At 42.1% G+C, this 21,948-nt stretch overlaps 1 protein-coding gene and 1 pseudogene across 1 annotated transcript in view; both read left to right on the top strand.

Moving 5' to 3' along the window:
• ABCG2 (ATP binding cassette subfamily G member 2 (Junior blood group)) overlaps window positions 1-21,948 on the top strand; it is a 113,133-nt gene that overhangs the window by 2,731 nt on the left and 88,454 nt on the right. The gene's annotated exons all lie outside the window — the stretch shown is intronic.
• On the top strand, window positions 454-2,993 carry LOC121147441 (annotated as a pseudogene).

Raw genomic sequence — 21,948 nt, 5'->3', positions numbered from 1 at the left:
AGCTTTAATCCTATTTTAAGAGAACACATAGAGTGATGGTTTTGTAAGAGGACATAGTGTACTTAATAATATGGATTTTGGAGCCAGAATTTGTGAGTTACAATAATGCCCCATTATGTGCATAAGCTGTGGGATTCTAGAAAAGCTATTGCACTGGGGACTCAGTTGCCTAATATGTAAAATGGAATAATGATGTCACCTACCTCTTAGGGTAACTGTGAGGATTAAATAAACTAACATCACTGGGGACTAAGTATCTCTGGATTACTTTGTTGTAATTATTACTTTATGAAGTCATGTCTAACATGTAATTATACTTTACCCTAGAAATAGTGCAAACAGGAAATCACACAGATAGAAAATGTTCTTCTTTGATGTAGGTATTATATCAGGTTTAACCAGAACATATTATTCATGTGTGTGTGTGAGAGAGAGAGAGAGACAGAGACAGAGAGAGGGATAAATAGAGGAGGGGGGAGAGGGAGAGAGAGAGAGAAAGATAGAAAGAGTGAGTGTATGAGTGCTGGGATATTGGCAATAAATTGTCCTCAGAGCTTAGACTTGACTTTGTCAGAGATTAAAGGCCATCAACATGGTTTTCAATCTCTGTGTGTTTTAGAAACATGTTTTTCTGCTAAGAGGAAGCTAGTCTGGAAGAAGCTGAATCAGAAACCTGTTTGAAAGGGTTTCTGAGATAGTCCTAAAGAGGGGTAATACAGTCTTGAACTAGGGCAGTATGACAAAGCACCAAGCAGGGAGCCCACAGTTTAGTTTTCTGTTAAACATTCCCAGCTTATGCCTTGACTCAGTCAACTGTTTATTACTAAAAGGAAATGCCTGAGAGAAGCTAACATTATAAGGATCAAAGGGTTATCTTGGTTCACAATTCTGGAGGGCCATAGTCTGCAAACCAGTGGTCTCAGTGCTTGGCACCTGGTGATGAAGTTCTTGCTGGCAGAGTCCTGAACAGGCAAGAGAGAGCACATGTGGCTAGGTGTTTACCACAAGTCACAGGCTTCCCTGATAGCTGATTCCAGCCTGATCACGTCCCTAAACCCACACCTCCATACAGTGTAACTGGATGAAGTTTCTACTCTCTTAGTACTACTAGCATAACACCCGGGTGGGAGTCCCAGTGGATTGTAAGCCCCATGCTGCCACCCTCTTCAGAGTAGGGAGAGGCATGCAGAGGAAGAATGGGCTAGTGGAATAGCATAGTGGTAGACCAACAGGGGTCTTAGTCCTGATGTCTATCTGATGGGACCTCAGTATCCTAATGTTTAATCCAGGGTCTTGTTTCCCATAGTGATAAGAATTCTAAGTGGAGGCATAATAAGGTGACAGCCAGGTTTATTCAAAAGTGAGAGAGTGAGCATATATTTCAGGCATTAATATGGGCAATCCCACATGGGTGGGCAAAAGTGCCACCTCCAGGAGGGAGACAGAGAGGGGAGAAGTGCCTTTGACTGTATGCAGAGGTACTGCCCATTCTCAGCCTCTTCTGTGATAAAAAGGGTAGTGCCTTGGCTGAGTGGGGTCTTAGCATGTGTGGGACCTTCTGGGATTTCTATGGCACCTCCATGTGAAATCTAATTTTCATGTAGTCATTATAACACAGGAGACACAGGTGTATCCTGGGAAGGTGGGTGTTTCTGTATTTACAGATAAAGGAATTGCAGGGCTGCTGGCAAAATTTTTAACTTACCCAGCCCATTTACCTCCCTGCCAATCTTCACCATGTCATTTCAACTTCAATTGGCAGTAGATGGCCACCTGCTCTAGTGAGCACATGTTAAGATCTGAGATAAAAGTGAAAAGCAGGGATTGGCATTGCCCTGCAGTTGGAAGCCACATAGTGGGTCTGTTTGATGTGTAATTTGGACCCATCTTGAATTTGGTCAGATTTTAGTTTCATGTTCTTTTGACCAAAGAGCTCCAAAAGAAAGAATTGGAAAGCCAAATGTGAGGACAGAGTTGATGGGTTAGTAAGGCAACTCTAATGGGCAGCAAAATAAGCATTACCAATGTGAAGCTGGCTGCTATGCATATGGGTCTAACGTTAGCAATCTGTTCAGCAGGCTGTATAGTACTGATGTATGAGGCATGGGATGTCAAGGAATCTCAGCCAGGAGTGCCTGTGGCATGCTGGGGCAAGTAAGCTCAGCTGCAGTTGTATTTCTTGGAACCCCTCAAGTTCTCATGATCATTCTCCCATGACAGCTACAGGAAGTGATGACAGTAGTCCAAACACAATGGCCAAGGTTCAGATTCCTGAATATTCTGAAAACACCAGCAAGTATGCAACAATGGAAACTCTTCTAACGGTCACTGATCCTGTATGTGAAATTGCATTGATTGCAAACTTGGGAAGATCTTTCCATATTCTAGTTTGGGCAGTCAACAACATGAGAATTGTTAGACTAATGCCTGTAAGGGAAAAAACCTCCTCTGGTGAGCCCCTCCTCCCACCCCAAATCTGAAACCCATACAATGACTCAGTTGGATGATCACAGTTCTCAGGTGAGTGAGTTGGATTATACCAGAAACTGTTGCTAGCACCCTCAGGAGATGATGGCTGGCTGTGTGACACTGTGGGAAGCTGTATGGACAATTGAGATGTATTGGTATTTGGGAAAGCAATGGGAGCCCAGCCAATAGGAGTTGTCAGGGGAGAAATGTAAAACCCCTCCCTGAATTAAAGTATTCCAAATCTTCACAGCTCATTAAGTTCATCTTCTGCTGCCAGAAAGCACAGCTGGGTACAAGCTAGTTGGAATGGCTTTGTTGTTTGTTGTATGCACACAGGGATAGACCATGACTCTTCTTCCATTGCCGAGTGCTATCTGACCCCTCTATGCTACACCAGCAGCCTGCTTACACACAGTCCATAAGGCCTTTAGAAAGACAATGGAGAGAGCCCAGCCTAGTAGCTAAATTCTTACCTTGCAGGCCCAGAATCTTATACTGCCACCAGTTCATATTCCAGCTGCTCCACTTCCCATCCAGCTCCCTGCTCGTGGCAGTGGGAAAAACAGTGGAGAATGGCCCAGTGCTTTGAGATACTGCACCTGCATGGGAGTCCCGGAAAATGATCCTGAATCCTGGCTTTGGATAAGCTTAGCTCCAGGTGTTGTGGTGGCCTGGGGAGTGAACCAGCGGATGGAAGATCTTTCTGCATCTCTTTCTCTCTGTAGATCTGACTTTCCAATAAAAATAAAATGAAGCAGGTAAAGCTACTGTCTGCACTGCCTGGGTTTATAAATGGCCGTTCCACTTCATATCTAGCTCCCTGATAATGGCGTGGCAAAAACAACGCAAAACTGCCCAAGGCTCTGGGTCTCTGCCACCTGTGAAGAAACATATATTAAGCTCTTGGCTTTAAAATCTGCCCCAGACCTGGCTGTTGCAACCATTTGGGAAGTGAGCCAGTGGATGGAAAAACTCTCTGTCTCTCTTCTTCCAAGTAAATAAATAAATTTCTAAAAATTAAAACAACACAATGGGTATCCATTTTTGCAGTGGTCAGTTGACACTATCTGAAATTCTTGAGAAATGAATGGAGAGGCTTTCTGCTGAGAAACTATCATCAAAACAATTTTTTAAAATGTTCCTGAAATTAATTTGAGCTTAGATACAGGAGACGTCATCAATAGCCATCTAAGAACTGTGAGGAGGGAAAATATGTTTCTCCTTTAGCTGAATATAGATTTCTTTTGTTTCCTGACACAGTAAAAATGAATTATTATTTTAAAAGATTCATCTATTTTTATTGAAAAGGCAAATTTATAGAGAGAAGGAGACAGAGAGAAAAATGTTCTATCTGCTGGTTCAAGCCCCAAGTGACTGCAACAGCCAGAGCTGAGCTGATCTGAAGTTAGGAGCCAGGAGCTTCCTCCGGGTCTCCCACATGGGTGCAGGGTCCAAGGTTTTGGGCCATCCTCTACTGCAGTTGCAACGTGAGGATTTAGCCAGCAGGCTATCGCACAGAACCCAAATTTTAATCATCTTAAATTGAAGGTTGAATAAATATCCTTCCTTGAAAACAACACTTTTGGGAGTCTAGCCTTTAACACATGGACCTTTTGAGGGTCACCCAAACTAATATCCAAAACACAACAGAAACTCGGAGAGCCCAGGAGCTGACTCCCATGTGGATCCAGCCACAGCGCCTGGCAGGTCCTGATAGACCCTTGGTGAAGGGCTGGGTAAAGGAGAGAATGTCACAAGCCCCTATGGTCTCTAAGACTCTGTGTGACCTGCCTCTCATACCTTATTGCCCTCTGCTCTCACTATCCTGGACTTCCTTCAAGCCTTAGGTTAAAAAAAAAAATGTGGCTTCCAGTGCAGGCAAGGGCTAAAATGATTGTGTTTTAGGCTGTCCCCCAACAATTTTCTTTTCTTTTTTTTTTAAAGATTTATTTATTTTTATTGGAAAGTTAGATATACAGAGAAGGAGAGACAGAGAGGAAGATCTTCCATCTACTGATTCCCCCCCACCCGCAAATGGTTGCAACAGCCACACAATCCGAAGTCAGGAGCCAGGAGCCAGGAGCCAGGAGCTTCTTCCAGGTCTCCCATGTGGATGCAGGGTCCTAAGGCTTGGGATTATCCTCTATTGTCTTCCCAGACCACAAGCAGGGAGCTGGATGGGAAGTGGGGACTCAGGATATGAACCGGTGCCCATATGGGGTCCCGGCTCCTGCAAGGCAACAGTTTTATGAATAAAGATTTTTAGGACATGGCCACATGCATTTGGAAACAGGGAGCCAGCTCGTTGAGCCATCATTTGCTGCTTCCCAAGGTCTTCCTGCATTAGCAGAAAACTAAAACTGGAAGTAGAGCCAGGAATCAACCCACACACTCTGATATGTACATGGGCATCTTTTTAAAAAATTACTTATTGTATTTGAAAGGCAGAACAGAGAGAGAGGGAGAGATGCAGAGAGCTGTATCTTCCACCCACTAGTTCACTCACCAAATGGCTGCAACATTCAGAGCCAGGCCAGGCTAAAGATATGAGCCAGGAACCCTGTAGGGTATCCTATATGAGTGCTTTCCCAGGCACTTTAGCAGAGAGCTGGATTGGAAGAAGAGTTAGAATTCGAACCTGCATTCCAATAAGGGCTGTAGGTAGTCCAAATGGCAACTTAACCTGCTATGTCACACAGGCTGTTCTGATGCAGGCATCTTAACCAGCATTCCATCCACTAGGCAAATGCCTGCCCTACACTTGCATTACTCATAGAAGTCAAGAGTAGAAACATCTCAAGCATTTACCAACAGATTAATGGATAAACAAAATAGGGTTTTATACATAGGATGGGATATTAGTAGACCTTAAAAAGGAAAAGGATTACAACTGGGGTAGGTCTTAAAAATATCATGCTAAGTAAAATAAACCAATAATAAGGACAATTATTATATGAGCTTATGTGAGCTTTCTATAGTAGTATCTACAAGAGTCAAGTTCATAGAACTGGGGCATCAGTTATATCCCACCTGCTCTGCTTTTTTTAGTTTTTAATTTTATTATTATTTTAAAAATTTTGTGTTACAGTTGCATAGGGTCTCAGATTTCCCTACACTCTCCCCAAATTCCCAACCCCAAGTGATTTTCCCCATATTATTACAATAGTATAGCCCTTCACAAATAGTCATATGTTCATCATTCTGTTATTTAAGTGTGTCCTGACATTGCTGGCATAGATAATGCCAGAGAGTCCAGCATCCTATTGTCAAGATATAGCCAACAGTTTCATTGGGAGTCCATCATTGAGTTGGAAGTAGAGATGCATATTGCATTGTATCTTCACATTTGGATATGATAGTCTCCATTATGCTGTCACTATGCTTTCCTTCAAATGAGAAACCATGAAACGAATTCAACAACACGAATGAAATTAAAAGAAAAAATTTACAGCACCATGGAGTCAAACAACGTGCTATTGAATAACCAACATATTGATGAAGAAAAGAAAAAGAAAACACAAAAGCCTCTTTGGGTAAAATGATGCTACTGTGTGATCTACGAGTCAGTGAAGAATTTGACAAAATAAACTATTTGGAAGAAATGAAAATAAAAACAAAAATATCAAAATACTTGGGTTGCAGCAAAAAGAGTATGGAAAGGGTTATTGATCTTTCAATTTGCATGAAGGCTGCCTTATATCAGAGAGAACATATGGTATTTGTCCTTTTGGGATTGACTTATTTCACTGAGCATAATGGTCTCTAGTTGGGACCATCCATTTGCAAATGGTAGAAATTCATTCTTTTTAATGGCTGTGTGCTGCTCTACCTTGACTCAGCACCTGCTAACCATCCAAGTATTGAGTCCCTACCATCTATGTGGGGGAGCTCCCAGCTCCTGGTTTTAGCATGGTTAAAAAATGAGTAGATGGGGACAGGCATAGTGGCATAATGGGTTAAGCTGCTGTTTGGGCATTTGCATCCACAATGAAGTACCTGAGATTGAGTCCTGCCTCCACTTCTGGTCCAGCCTCTAGCCAGTGTGCCTGGGAGGCAGCAACAATGACTCAAATACTTGGGTTCTTACCACACATGTGGGAGACTTGGATGGAATTACAGGCTCCAGGCTCCAGCCTGACTCAACCACAGCTGTTCTGGGCATTTGGGGAGTGGATCAGTAGATGAAAGATCTCTCTCATTGTATCTTCCAAATTTATATCTATTAGAATGGTACATTTTATGTTACACATATTTTGCATGACAGAAAAAATAGAATAATTCTACTCCGAGGCATTTTCATGGCTGGCTCTTACTTATTCTTTAGTTCACTGTTCGAATACAGTCTCCTCATGGAAGCTTTCCCACTACTATATGTAATTTCCTGTAGGACATATTGTTATCTGAAATCATTCATACATTTAATATTTACTATCTGTCTTCTTTATCCATTAGGATATAAAGTTCCAGGGAGAGGTCCTTTGCCTAATTCGAACCTGTGCCCTAACACTTTATTGTCTTCACAAGTAAATGTTTAACAAATAGCCAGCTTACTATTGGGAAAAGTGTTTGGAACAGTAAGATGCTGCTTGGGATGCCTGCATCCCATATCCAGGTTTCTACATTTGAGTTCTGGCTCTGTTTCCAATTCAACTTCTGCTAAGATGCTGCCTGTGATGGAATAAATGCTGGTTCAAGTACTTGAGCCCCTACCACTTATGTGGAGACCGGGATGGAGTTCCCAGCCCCTGGCTTTGGCTCAGCAGTTACATGTATTTGAGGAGTGGACTAGATGGGAGATCTCTTGCTCTTGCTCTTTTTCTCTCTCAAGTAAATAAATACATAAGTATAAAAATATGAACTTATGCAAAAAAGAAAGGGCTCCATCTGGAGGTCATAATTGTAAATACACTCTGGGTGCATTTGCGCAATATTCAAAAATCAGTTTGACGAAAACCTAACTTCAGCAGCACTGACTGTGAGAGTGAAGAGAAGAGGATGCGCAGAAAAATAAATCAAGCATATTTGTGAAAAATATTTCCCCTTGCCAACTTCATCAACTCCAACACAGGCTCCCAAACCTCAGGATTTCAACATCCCATTCCCTGTCTATGCATTACCCAGCCACCACTTCACTGCCTCTGTGTGGATGCTCTCATGCTACAAGAGGAGGCTGGAGTGGCTGTGACCGAGATTCCATGGTCCACAAACCTTTATTTACTTATTTAATAGCATTTATTTGAAAGAGAGAGAGATCACCTATCTACTAGCTTACTCACCAATGACTGCAAAAGCTAAGGCTGGGCCAGGTGAAACCCACAAGTGAGGAACTCCACCTGGGTCTCCCAAGCGGGTGGCAGAGCTCAACCCAGGAACCACCATCTGCTCTCTCCCAGGGTGCACATGAAGAGGAGGCTGGAATTGGATGTAGAGCCAAGACTGAAACTCTGGCAGTCTGACTTTCATGTGATGTAGGCATCACAGGGGGAAGTTTAACTGTGAGGCCAGGGCCTCTCCTTGAAGTATTCACTCTCTGGCCTTCCATGGAAAATGTTTTCCAAATAGCTCTTGTTGTAGGTAAGGGAGGCAGATTAAGGATGCCTGTGCATCCTTCTCCAAGAACTTTCACGATATTCACCCAAGTCAATTAAGAAATATTCACTGGGACCTGGTGCGGTTGCCTAGTGGTTAAACTCCTCGTCTTGCATGCGCTGGGATTCCATACTGGCAGCAGTTTGTATCCGGCTGCTCTAATTTCCATTCAGTTCCCTGTTTGAGGTCTTGGAAGGCAGAGGAAGATGGCCCAAAGCCTTGAGACCCTGTGCCCACATGGGAGACACGGAAGAAGCTCCTGGCTCCTGGCTTCGGATCAATTGCAGCCAATTGGGGAGTGAAGCAGTAGATGGTAGATCTTTCTCTCTGTCTTTCCTTCTCTCTGTAAATCTGCCTTTCCAATAAAAATAAACAGATCTTTTGAAAAAAAAAATAAATATTGACTGATCCCATGCTGTGTTTCAGGTGCCATCTTAGGTGGCAGAGATAAAATGGTGGATGAAATAGTAAATTGTTTCTCTTACGAAGCTCACCACTTAGAGAGGGGGTGCGGAGACAGGTAACACATAGTATAAAAAGTTAAAGGTTTAACATGAAATTAATTTACATTTCAGTGTGTATCTTCTACACATATAATACCTTCTATTATACAATATTTTTAGAATATCTGTAGTTTTAGTACATTGCATCCCATGTAGTCAGGTATGGAATTTTCTACTTGTGGCATCATAGCAATGCTTAAAAGTTTTGGAGTTTTGAGCATTTGGGATTTTAAATGTTTGTATTAGGGATGTATAGCTTGTATTAACTGTGGGTTCTTGGTAGAAAAAAAGGCAGTTTGGAAGATTCCATTTGCTGCTTCCCAACCATAACAGCTGGTACTCCACATGAGGGACCATTGTCACCTGTCACACCAAGCCTCCATCTGTCTGCTCACTTCCACAACTTGCCACTCTGAATCTGGTAACACACAATGTGTTAATTAACTTTCAAGATAAATGTGTACTTTTAAAAATGAAAATATGTAAACATATCAAATGATACATATTTATGGTTTATGACATGATTTTTTGATTCATGAATACAACAAATAATTTGTGGCATAAATATGTTCCACCCAATAATTTGAACTCTAAATCCCAAATTAATAAGTACTTTTAGTTGCTAAATATGGTTACCCTATTTGAGAAAACCTTCAGTTGTCACAACTAACAAATAGAGATGCTTCTGGGATTCAGTGTGTTGAGACCAGATATGTTGCTAAGTCTTCCAAAATATGCAGGAGGACCCCCCACAGCAAAGAAATGTCAGTCCACCATGTCACTAGTGCCTAGGTCCAAAAGCATTGGCCTAGAGGAAGACCCGTGGTATGCATCAGTGGCCATATTTCAGGAACTTTTCCCATTGGCACCTAGGAGCTCCCAGACCTGAAACTGGCTCAGGTTATGGGTATTAAGTCCAAGGCCCATTGGGAATCGGGATTAGAGTTCTGCCCTAACAGATCTAGATAATTTTTCCTACTTCCATATGTCAAGCAGTATCTCAGGAAGAGGTCAGTTTCTGATTTCTTGGCACCTCCTGGCCACAGGGCACAGCAAGTCAGAGCAGTCCAATTATAGCTGCATCTCTGTGACTTGGGAGAGTTGACTCCATTGTCTGTGACACTGACACAGTCCCACCTGGCCTTGAACATGCTTGACTTCCCTTTTCACGCCTGGGCCACACTCACACATTTCTGTCATTGCCTTGTCCACCACTGTCTGATCTACAGAGCTCTTGAATGAGGTTGACACCTGCCTGCCTAAGGCGTTCCCTGTTGCCTCTGTGAATGGCCTCCCCAGGAAGTTAGTGGGTGGCCAAGGAGGGAGGACATAATGGACCAGTTTCCTTTCTCTCAACCCCATGTTAAAGGATTTCTGGCATTGCAGTCTCATTAACTCTAGACTATTAGTGAATCCACAAACTTTCATTAGCTAATTTTTCAAATAGCACATCTCCAATATTCTCACCAACATAACAAATTTCAAATTCTGAGAGTGTACCTATCTGATACACTCTGGTACCTACTGGACTAAATAGAGTTTACACCTCAACTCCTGGTGATGTATGGAGGGAAAACAGCACAACTTTCTTAGGATACAGGTTCACTTCCTCCTAGAGAAGGCTTACGTTGCTCTCTCTTGGTGCTTTGCCAAACTAAAACCAGGAAACTAAAACCACAATTCACTAGTCTGGCTCTCATTCTGCCTGGAGCAAATTTGAGGGAGAATGGAGAAGGCTTGGAGAAGTAGGTACAAAAAAGTTTTGTCAAAAATTGAACAGAGCAACACAACACTAATCAGAAGGAAATGTGGGAGCAAGAGCAATGTGGTTACTGAGAATCAATAAACTGCAGCTGGCTGGTCCTGGACCAGATGGCTTTACTGCTGAATTCTACCAAACGTGTCTAGAGGAAACTCCACAAGCTTTTCCAAACAATAGAAAGGGAGGCAATCTTTCCAAACCCTTTCTATGAAGCCAATATCAGCTTAATACCAAAGCCAGACAGAGACACAACAGGAAAAGAGAACTGAAGATCGATGTCCTTCATGAACACAGATGCAAAGATCCTCAACAAAATACAAGCCAATAGGCTCCAACGGCGCATCAGGCAGATCATTTCCCAAACCAGAGAGGATTCATCCTGAGCACACAGAGATGGCTCAGCATCCACAAATCAATAAATATGACACAACACATCAACACATTGAAAAATAAAAATCATATGATCATCTCAATAGATGCAGAGAAGGCATTTAATAAAATACATCACTTTATGCTGAAAACCCCAAGTAAGATAGGCATAGCAGGAACATTCTACAACACAGTCAAAGAAATTTATGAAAAACCGAATGCCAGTGTCATGCCAAATGGGGAAAAATTGAAAGCCTTTTCACTAAAATCTGTAACTAGACAGGGATATCCACTGTCACTACTACTCTTCAATATAGTATTGGAAGTCCTTGTCAGGCAAGAAAAAGGGAATTAAAAGAATTCAAATTGTAAATGAGGAACTGAAATTATCTCTATTTGCAGATGACATGATTCTCTACAATAGGAGAACCAAAAGACTCGGTCAAGAGACTACTGGAACTCATAAGAGACTTTGGCAGTGTCGCAGGGCACAAATTAATGAACACAAATCAATGGCACTAGTACATACAAATAATTCATGGTTGAGAAAGAAATTTTAAATACAGTCCCCTTTAAAATAGTGGAGAGGAATCTTAAATACCTAGAAATTAAGCTAACTAAATATGTGGAAGACTTCTATTATAAAAACTACAAAACATTAAAAAAGGAAATAGAAGAAGACATTGAAAAATGGAGAAACTTACCATGTTCCTGGATTGGCAGGATCAACATCAAAATGACCATATCACCAAAAGTAACTATAGCATGGTGCAGCTGTAAATAATGACCTGCGTGAGGATGAAGAAGACAAAGAGAGAACGGGCTGTCACTTGAGTTGTGAAAGAAAGAAAGAATGGGGCTGAATGCTAAGTAGAGACAAGGCATGCAGAGTTCCTCCAGGTTGGAGAGGCAGAGAGCTCTGGGAGCTGCACAGGCATGATGATGCAGACCTAGAACTTTCCTTTTGCTTGCTCCAGCTCAATAAAGCAGGACATATGATTAACGCATGATAATGACTACAGGAGAGAAAGTAGAAAAGGTGATGTGACTTAGTGGGAAAAAGGAAGCTGACTGTACCAGGGATCTTCAGGAAGAGTTGCTGGGCACCCGCAGGGCCCTGGCACTGGGAGTCTTCATCATGAATTTGAAACCAAACTCCCAATAGCAGAAGAGCAGAACCCAGCCTCCTCTTGGTCTCCTTTAGCACACAGTGTGCTCATCTGACCTTTATCAGAAGGAAATCACTGACTCAAAGGTGTTATCCATCTGACCTTACAGGCTTCTAATCACCAGACTCAAGAATCCTTTTGCTTCTTCAATAGGTAAGAACCTCAATGGCCAGAACTGTCCTTCAGGTAGAGGAATTCCAGGTCTGGGCAGAATGTAACTCTTACCTTCATATAATGCCAGACCAAGTGGAACCCACTGGCCATCATAAATTCCTTACAGAGTTTGGCATCATTGGCTATTCAAAGGACGGTCATGAGCTCCACTGACCAACCAGGAACTTGGATATGAGCCGATCACATCCCTCTCAGCCCCAGTTCCAATGTGTAAGATAACCTTCACCTCTAACTTCCTTGAAAAGCCCTTGGAATGAAGCAGCAAGCTCCCTGGTTCCTTGCTCTGTACTTTGTAATAAATACCTATTTTCTTCAACCACCTCAATATAGTGACTGGCTTTCTGCACATCATGCAAGCAGATCCAGTTTGGGGTCTCCATAACAGTGCTTCCAACTCAGTTGGGGGTGTTCAACAACAAATTAAAAATCAGACTGACTTTTCCTGGGTGTTTCTCTCTGCCTACATGCAGCCCCAGGGATGTAGGCAGATTGGCAGTGACATGAATGTAGCTGGAGGAGAGAGTAGACTTGAGGGCGTTTGTTAGGGTCGGGTGGGAATGAATGCCCATGAAGTTCAAGCAGAAGACAGTGAAGATGAAGCCCAGTAAAATATGGACTTACTAATGAGATGCAGGACAGAGGAAGGTGAGTGGGAAGAAGAAATATGATGGTCAGCGAGTGAAGTAAGCCAAACAAGATTGGTAATAATGTCCATGGAATGCCTGGGAGTGCACAGTGAAGGCGTGGGGCAAAATAAGCTCATAGGAGAAGAGGTCAAAGTAGCTGGCAGCCAACATCCAGGGAGGATTTTCTATGTGCATGCCCAAGTCATCAAGAATAAAAACAGAAGGAATGTGAGAGTGCTGATGGTGTACCAGGAGCCAAAACTACTGATAAATGGGGAAGGGTCTGGAGACAGCCCAAAGATCTGAAGAAGACCCCACGAGGGGTCGTCAGCAATAGATTCTAATTACGTGCAAGTCAAAACCGAGATGTCTGAGGAGTAGTAGTGACCCACTTTGGTATTCTCATGTTGTGGTGTCTTCCACAGTATCAGGATGTGAAATGTTCCAAATGCACTCAAGGCACTCGTTTCTGATTCTCATCAATAGAGGGCGCCAGAGACCAACAAAGAATTATTTTTCTTCTAGGCTAGGAGAGCTGGAGCAACTGTATTTACTTCAGAGAAGAGAAAAGGCACAATTCATAATTACGTTGGGTCAATACTTGTAAACTGCGAATGTTCATGCAAACTAGGCCCTTTATGAACACTGCTCTATGCAGTATGAGCATGGACAATTCAATAATGAGCTAGTTCTGCACAAACATTCCAATTCTAGTAAATCTCTAAGAATATGTTGACATCCAGATGTTAAGCAAGAGACAAATGTCAAGAAAGAGACAAACTTGCTTCTTTCTCAAAGAGATGTGCCAGACTGTCTCTTCCACTCCACATACGTAGCTATATATGTGGTTAATGCCATTTTCTCCTTCAGTTCAATCCTGGTTTGATTATATAGTCATAAATTCAAGTAAAAGAAAAGCTCTACTTCCCAAAGTATTTTAGTCCTTTGGAAGTTGTCTGAAGTGTTCTTTGAAATCCTATATGTGAAATCCTATATATATCCTATATATCTTATGTGAAATCCTATAAGATTCTTTGAAATCTTTTTGTATGTGTACCTCTCTAATATCCTAAACAATATAGCAATTATTTCTGCATTTATTTTTTGTTTTGGACATGGCTTAGCACATTGAAGACACTTAAAAAGATAGCATTGGAGCCAGCATTACAGTATATCAGGTTAAGCTGGGGCCTGCTATACCAACATTCCAAATGAGCACTGTTCTGAGTCCCGGCTGCTCCACTTTCAGTCCAGCTCTCTGCTAATGCACGTGGGAAAGCAGCAGAGGATGGTCCAGTGGTCCAGGTCCCCCAGGAGACCTGGATGAAGCTCCTGGTTTTGGTCTGGCCCAGCCTGTTGTTGCAGTCATTTGGGGAGTGAACCAGGAGATGGAAGATCTCTCTCTTCTTCACTCCCTGAAATTTTGCCTTTCAAGATAATCATCATCATCATCATCAATCTTAAAATAATAGCATTGAAAATGGCTTTTCTTGAGTCTTTTCATGCATTGTTTCATTTCTTAACTAGCCAAAAGCTTCCAAATTTCTCACAAGTGCAAATAAAATTAACTCATGCTTATATTAGAAATTAATGTGTTTATAGAGAGATGGCTAACGGCACATTCTGAAGCACATGGGTCCTATTGTCACTTCTCTTTGGCTTTGGAGCAACACACTACATCATCACTGAATAGGAGCTGATACAAACAGTGGCTACAGAAAAAAGTGGGAGGGTGAGAAGGCTGCGAAGGAGAGCGTTTCAGGATAAGCTACAAATGGGTATCACCACTTATTTTTGCCCCTTTCACTTAAACACATCTAACTCAAAGATTTTCAATTGCCAATTCAGATGTGACTTAGCATTCTAAAGAACATTGTAGCACTTCTACACAAGGCCCCTAGATTTTTTTTTAAGCTGTATACAAAGAAGGATTTACTACTAGGATACAAACATAACAATCTTAATTCTTTTATAACCGGGTCAAAATATCACTGTCATGGGGAAAGTGGTAAAACTCAGAAGAGACTTACTTGTTTTGTTTTTAGGTTGTTTGAGTAAGATGTATATTGCCAACACCATGTCTTCTTGACTCTGAAATTTATCATTTAGTTATTTTATATGCCACCACTAACAACATAATTGCCACCAATTAAACTGAAAAAAACCTTTACTTTGCACTTAAAAGTTTTATTTTTTATATGAAAGAGCTATGACCTTTGATAAGAGATTTTTTAAAATGTATATACATACCTAAAAAATAGTATAAAAATAAACTAAGTTATTCTTGAAAGTTATTCTTCAGAAACTGACTCTTCTGATTGACCTTTTTCATTTAAAAAAAGACAGTATTTATTTAGTCAGTTACCTAGCTGCTTATTCAAAAGTGAGAAGACATACCTCATCTCCTCGAATGCCTGCGGTGGCCACAGCTGGGCCGGACAGAAGCCAGGAGCCTGGAGTTCACTAGGCAAAATGCTCACCCAGAATCACCTTTGATTCCAGCCCTGATGTCATTGATTTCCACACAGTATTGGCTTCTATAACCTCAAGCCTACTTCTTGCATAGTCCATAGAGAACTCAAAGCTGCTTTGCAGTTATGTGGAGCAGGTCTACACTGAACGCCCATGACTGTTGCTGGATGTACTGCATTGCCCCCATTCTAAGAACTGTTACATTCCCAGGGCAGAGTGTGGTCCCCCCTGTTAATTCAGCAATTTTCACCCAAGTCAGTGACACCCATGCTGCAAGTTCTGACGCTGAAGCTTTTGATGTTGGGCTCAGTCTTGGCAATTGTGAGAATGAGCACACAGATGCCTCCTGGTCAGCGGTGATTGTCATGGGATACTGACAGACTCGACCTGATTTCAGTGAGGGTTAGATGGGAGGAAAGTGAGCATCTTAGAGTCAGTGACGTATGGTATTTGCTTTTTTTTTTTAAATAAATACAATCCAAATTTCTTCTACCTTCCCCCCAGGAAGCACAGACATTTCCAAATCATCTGAAGTAGAACAAGTGGAAGCCGAGGTAGGCAAGGCTGGAGTGAGAGAACACTAAATGGAAAATACTCATGATCTGCAAACCTAAACATTGTGACCCTGAGCAACCTTAACTCCCATCTCTGCTTCAGTGGACAGAGTGGGAGTGTGGCTTTTAAGCTCTGCTACTTCCCAGCTGTTCAGCCCAGGAAGACTGATTAAGCATCTTTATAAATTAAAATACATACATATATATATATATATTTTTTTTTTTCAGGAAACAGAGAATTTCCATAAGCTGGTTCATTGCCAATGCTCTCAACGGCTTGGGCTGGGCCTGAGCCAAGAGGCAGGATCTCAATCCCAGCCTCTCCCTGGTCTGGGCAGGAACCCAATCACTTAAGCTGTCACCACTGCCTTCCAGGAAACTAGAGTCAGGAGCCAGAGTATTGAATCAAGGTACTCTGATACAGAACACAATTTCTTAAATTAATGAATTAATACAATGCAGCTAACTATAATAACTGTTCTTGTGTGAGATATGAGGTATGAAATGGTTTTTGTATCTTACTGCAGAACCGCTCTGTATCCAGACCTTCTGGAAGACTCAGTTTCAGGAGGCAGAGTCCCAGCACTGATTCCAGCTCCATGCATCTCAGTCTGTGCTCCGCTTGCCCTAATCAGAACATGGTTCTCATAGGCTCAGGTAGCATATCCTCTGATACATCAGCACTGTTGAAACTACACCTCCTTCCTGACCCCGCTGCCCTCAAACCACATGGGCTGTGTGGTTTCCCAAAATATCGATTGTTGTGACTATCTGTTAGTTCAATGTTGTACTCTGTCCAGTCTGATAAGCTTCTTGTCTACCTGCCATCAGTTGCCTGGCTGCTGCCTCTTCTGGTCCTGTTTATTGGACTAAAAATTTCTTAGTAACCTAAAAAGACAGAGGAGAACCAAAAACTGAAGATGTCCAGGTGTCTTGGGATAGCAGGTGAACCTGAGCAGGATTCAGACTGACGTGAAGTAATCGGTAGCTTGGTGTGGAGGACAGGAGGAAATGGTGTCTGAGCTTCAGCAGAACTCCATGGAGTAGGCTGGAACTCTGAAGACTTCCAAGTGGAAGGTGACAGGCTGATTTCAGGAACGGGCTGTCAAGAGTTGAGGTGTGAGACAGTAACAAATATAACACACACACACACACACACGTTAGTGCAGCCAGTATGGAGGGATGTATGGAGGAACCTCAGAAAAACTAAAACGAGAACTTCCTCAGAGGAAACTGTTATGTAAACATTACAAGAGGTTTATTCTTTTGATCTAAACTCCTGCTCTAGACTCCAAAAGTCTAGGGTACAAATAAAAATTGTGTCACTGCAGCTAAAGTTTAGCTCACCAAATTGAAAGTAAACTGGTTTATCTGACCTCCCAAGGGGCCAGAACTAGGTTACTGCCAAATTTCCCAAGCAGGCCAGTTTGTAAATATATCTGTTTGTGAGACATAAACAGATCATTGAATGATCTGTTGACCTCTGGCTTACCCCTTAAATGCTTACAACGGGCAAGAGTGTAATATATGTATATATGCACACAATATTTAGTAAATAGTTAACCTTAGGCTAAATGCCATCCTTGAATTAGCATTAGAAGAATTATATAATGTACATTGTTGGTAAAGGTTGTCTTAACAACACAACGTGAAGTTAGTCACAAGCCATTGCAGGGACGATGCCACAAAGTGTTTAGTTTCTAGGGTCACTGCCTCGACCAGTTTCTAAGACACCTGCCCAAAGTGATTCTGGTGATGTCAGTTTCCTTAGTGAGGAAATGCTTAAGATATCAAACCCTTATTAATACTTTTCTATTAAATAATGTTTACCTCCTTGCTATTTCTATAGTGATATTACTCAGCAGACTTTGGCCTGGCAGAAAGTGAGACCATTTTTGTCCATCAAATCTCAAAGATAGACATAAATAATCAATTTAGGCATGTGACATAAAGTTGAAATTTTACAGGTTTAGAAAAAACAACGAGCCATTTAAAAGGAACCAAATTGGCCATATTTGTTTCAGTTTGTTTGTTTTGTTATTGATTTTATTATTTGGGCATTTGGGGATAAGCACTTTTTACATTAAAAGTTGTGACTGTTTCAGTATGTTGAAAAAAGTTAACAAAGCAAATCTCTCTGAGACTGCTGTCCTTGCAAAGGCCAGGCCTGCTTCCAAGGCTGGCTTCTGCAGAGCCTGCAGCAGCGGGTTCTCAGTGCCCCCACCGTCCTTTAACCAGTGTATGGCTTAAGCCGAACCTCTACTTCCCTTCTGGGTGGCTGGACTTTTGGTAGGCAGGACCTGCCCACACGGCTAATTCCCAGTTAAAAGCCTTGGGCTTTAGGTCTCTGGTGGGCTTTCCTGGACCAAAGCACTGCACATATTTGGCTGCATTTTCATTGCTTGAAAGAGTGAACTAGCATGTGCAGCTAAAAGCTAAGATTATAGAGTAGGTCCAACACTGTCTAAGTATTCACATAGAACGTGAATGCTAAACCGGAAAGAGCAGTAACACGTGGCCACTGAATTTGCAGGCTTGTATAAAACTACACACTTAAGTTTTATAATTTATTTTGCTAAATTTAAAAAAACATATTTATTTGAAAGGCAGCATGACAGAGAGAGGGAGAGGCCAAGACAGAGGGCTGCAATGACCAGGCTGAAGCAAGAAGCCAAGAATCACATCTGGGAGTCCCACGGGGTGGCACGGACCCAGCCACCAGTCATCCTCTTCTGTCTTGCTGGTGTGTTTGTAGGGGGATAGATGAAACACAGGGCAGCCGGGGCTTGAACTGTCCCTCTGATATGGATTGCAGGTGTCTCAAGAGGCAGCTAAACCTGCTCTATCAAGGCTCTGACTTCTTAACTTTGTAATTTTAATTATCAAATATTAATTTCTGAAGTCCATGTAAACATTGGAATAATATTTTCAGTTCCACCAAAAATATGTTTTGGAGATAATTAAAAGGTTCAACTGTAGTCTGTCTCCTTAGCCCATAGCAGATACCTTACTTGCCTAGCCTATGGAAGGATGTTTCTCCAGATAAACCATTGTTTCATGTCTCTGAGATTTCATTTAAGAAGATTCCAGCAGTGTATATATCACTAAGAGTTAACCACTTGACACTGTCTGATAGTCTGATAGAGTCTGCCTCTGACAGTGTCCACCTGAATTCATGCAGTAGCTGGCAACTCCATAGTGTTAAAGGACTGGTGGTATAAGCCAGTCTTTTGGGGTATTTAATATCCCTTGTGGCTTCTCTATTACACAATGGAGTTTCATATGGGTCAAAGGTAAAGCAGTCACATATACATCTCCTTGTTTTGCAGCCAAAAAAATATTGCTTTGAGAACTGCACCTTAAGGAGAAAGCAGACTTTCAGTTCATCACCTGTAGCCGGCATTTAGTAAATTCAGGAGAATCTTGTTGACAGAATGAAAGAGATCGTGACCTAGCTGAGAAACGACGTAAACATCTCTAACACTGAGTGTAATAGAGACCATGGGTTTGTAGATATGAAAGAGGCAATGAGCAATGATGCTGATAAGTGAATGGAAGTGAGAAAAAGGAAGAGCTCAAAGTGAGTGAGACTTCATGGACCAGAGGGTGGAGGAAGGCTTCATGGGAAAGGCTGACCTGGATCCAGGTCTTAAGCAATGCCATTTGAAAGTACAACAATGGGGAAAGGCATGGGAGGCACAAGTGCAAACACAGCAATGCAGGCGAGAGAACCAGAAGCCTCACTAGGAGAGGCCTGTTGACCCTTTGCCCTGCACTCTAGCTGTCTTACAAAAGAGGTGGAAAAGGCTTCTGAGACTCCGAACATAGTGGCTTGGCTTTTTAGGCTCAGGCATTTAGACTTAATTCTTTTAGTAGTGGGAACAAATGAGTGGCTTTTCAGCAGGTAGAAAGAGTTTGGTAATTCTAGAATTAAAATTGTAATGGGGGCACTGGCTTTGTGGCATAGTGGCTGAATTCAGGTCTTAATTGCTAAACTCTGGTCCACCTCCCTGTTATTGGCCTGGGAAATGCAGCAGAAGGTGGCCCAACCATTGGACCTTTGCACCCACATGGGAGATCTGAATGAAACGCCCAGCTGGCAATGGTGTAGCCCAGTCCTACTGCAGCCATCTGGGGAGTGAGCCAACAGATTGAAGAGATTTCTCTTTTCTCTCTTTTTCTCTTTTTCATGCCTATTCACATCTCTCTCTATCTCTTTCAAGTAAACAGATAAGTCTTTAAAAAACTTATACTGAGGCAAGTGTAGGGCAGTTTAGTTTGGAGAGAAAAGAATGCTGTTGCCAGAGACTTAGAAAATAGATGGGGAATCATAAAAGACTAAGAAATGCATGGTCAGAAGTTAGAAAGCAACAGAATCTCTGCATATTGTAAAAGAAATTATGGGGCTAATGAATTGACAAGAGTATTTTTAAAAATATTTCCTTATTATTATTGGAAAGGCAGATATACAAAGAGAAAGAAATACAGAGAGAAATATCTTCCATCTGCTGCCCACGTGGCCACAGTGGCTGGAGTTGAGCTCATCCAAAGCCAGGAGCTTCTTCTGGGTCTCCTACACAGGTGCAGGGTTCCAAGGCTTTGGGACATCGTCTACTGCTTTCCCAGGCCACAAACAGGGAGCTGGAAGGGAAATGGAGCAGCAGGGACATGAACCAGCACTCATATGGGATTCCGGCCCATGTAAGATGAGGACTTTAGCCACTAGGCTACTGTGCCAGGCCCAACAAGCATGTTTATGAAAGTGGAGGAGGGCAAGTTTTCAGAATGAAGGATGTCTCTGTGAGTCAGTCATTCATACTTTTATTTTCTCTTTTTAACATCAAGTACATTGGAATAATTTTATCTATAGAAATGAAGTACAAAAAGTTCAGACCCTTGGTTTTTAAGAGAAAAAAAAAGCTTTACAACTCAAAGTAAATAGGACTGCATACTCTAAGGGTTTTGTGTGTAAGCATTTTAAGATTTAAATCTTGCCTTTCCAAATGAACCTGCAGAGTTCGCTTGGAACTCTGTTCAAGTGAGGCAGCATGCTGCTGATGAAGCGATGGGCTGCAACCTGCTAGGCTTCAGAAGGCTCTCCAGTGCTTTCCCAAAGAGGATCCCAAGTACAAACATTTTTGTTGATTGTACTTCAGAGGAGAGAACAAGCTGTTGTGGTCTCTGCCAGTGGCTCTTGAAGGAAACAGAGCGACAGGAATTCTGTGGGCATTTCCTAACATGTCCCTGTGGGTCGATGTGCTACAGGAAAAGGCCAGAAACTCCTGGCCAAGGAGGAAGCAGCTTGAAGAAAGCAAAGCCAAGACTAAGAATTGGCCATAGTCTTCAGGGATTAAGCAACATTGTTCAATCCTGCCGGATCTTCCTGTTTTATAGGACAGGCAAACATGTTTTGTATCCCACTGGCAGATATGGATTCACGGCTATTAATATTGAGAATCTACCCACTCTGAATATGAAATTCAAACACCACTACTGAAATAAGTGTTTTTTTGAATAGTCATGTATTTATTTTACTTATTTGAAAGCTGGAGGTAGGGGAGAGGCAGTGAGAGAGATCTTCCATTCACCAGTTCACTCCCCAAATACCTGCAACATTCAGAATTGCACTACTCTGAAGTTAGGAGCAAGAAACTAGAACAGAACCCGGGGTCTCTCATGCGGGAGCCAGGGCCCAAGACTGAGACATCATCTGCTACTCTCAGAGTGCACATTAGCAGGACTCTACCATTGGAAGTCGAACCAGGACTCAAACCCAGATGCTCCAGGATAAGATGTGGGCATCCCAAGCAGCACCTGAAGCACTAAGCCAAACACCTGCCCTTGAAACAGATATGAATACAAATACAGTATCTAAAATTTGTTGAGAGACTGTGTTAGGGGATATTGTTTCTTACCTGTAACGTATGTGGGGAAGCCCACAGAATACAAGGAGACTTCTAAAAGGTCATGGAACATGGAATTAAAAGATTCATTAAAAGTTTATATAGTATAAAACATTTTTTTTAAATCCATGTATGTTCATACTATAGCTGGCAACATTCTTTGAGCTCAGCCAAAATTTTAAATGGCCTGTGGAATTTTTAAAAATCCCCAAATCCAGCCCAGTGTGGTAGCCTAGTGACTAAAATCCTCACCTTGCATGCACCAGGATCCCATATGGGTGCCAGTTCGTGTCCAGGCAGCCCCACTTCCTATCCAACTCCCTGCTTGTGGCCTGGGAAAACAGTTGAGGATGGCCCA

Source organism: Ochotona curzoniae, unplaced genomic scaffold (genome assembly GCF_017591425.1).
Source record: "Ochotona curzoniae isolate NIBS_2020 unplaced genomic scaffold, NIBS_Ocur_1.0 scaffold_4506, whole genome shotgun sequence".
In the NCBI taxonomy this organism is placed as follows: Eukaryota; Metazoa; Chordata; class Mammalia; order Lagomorpha; family Ochotonidae; genus Ochotona; species Ochotona curzoniae.
Note: the sequence above shows the minus strand (reverse complement) of the source record. Positions and strands in the feature narration are given on the sequence as shown.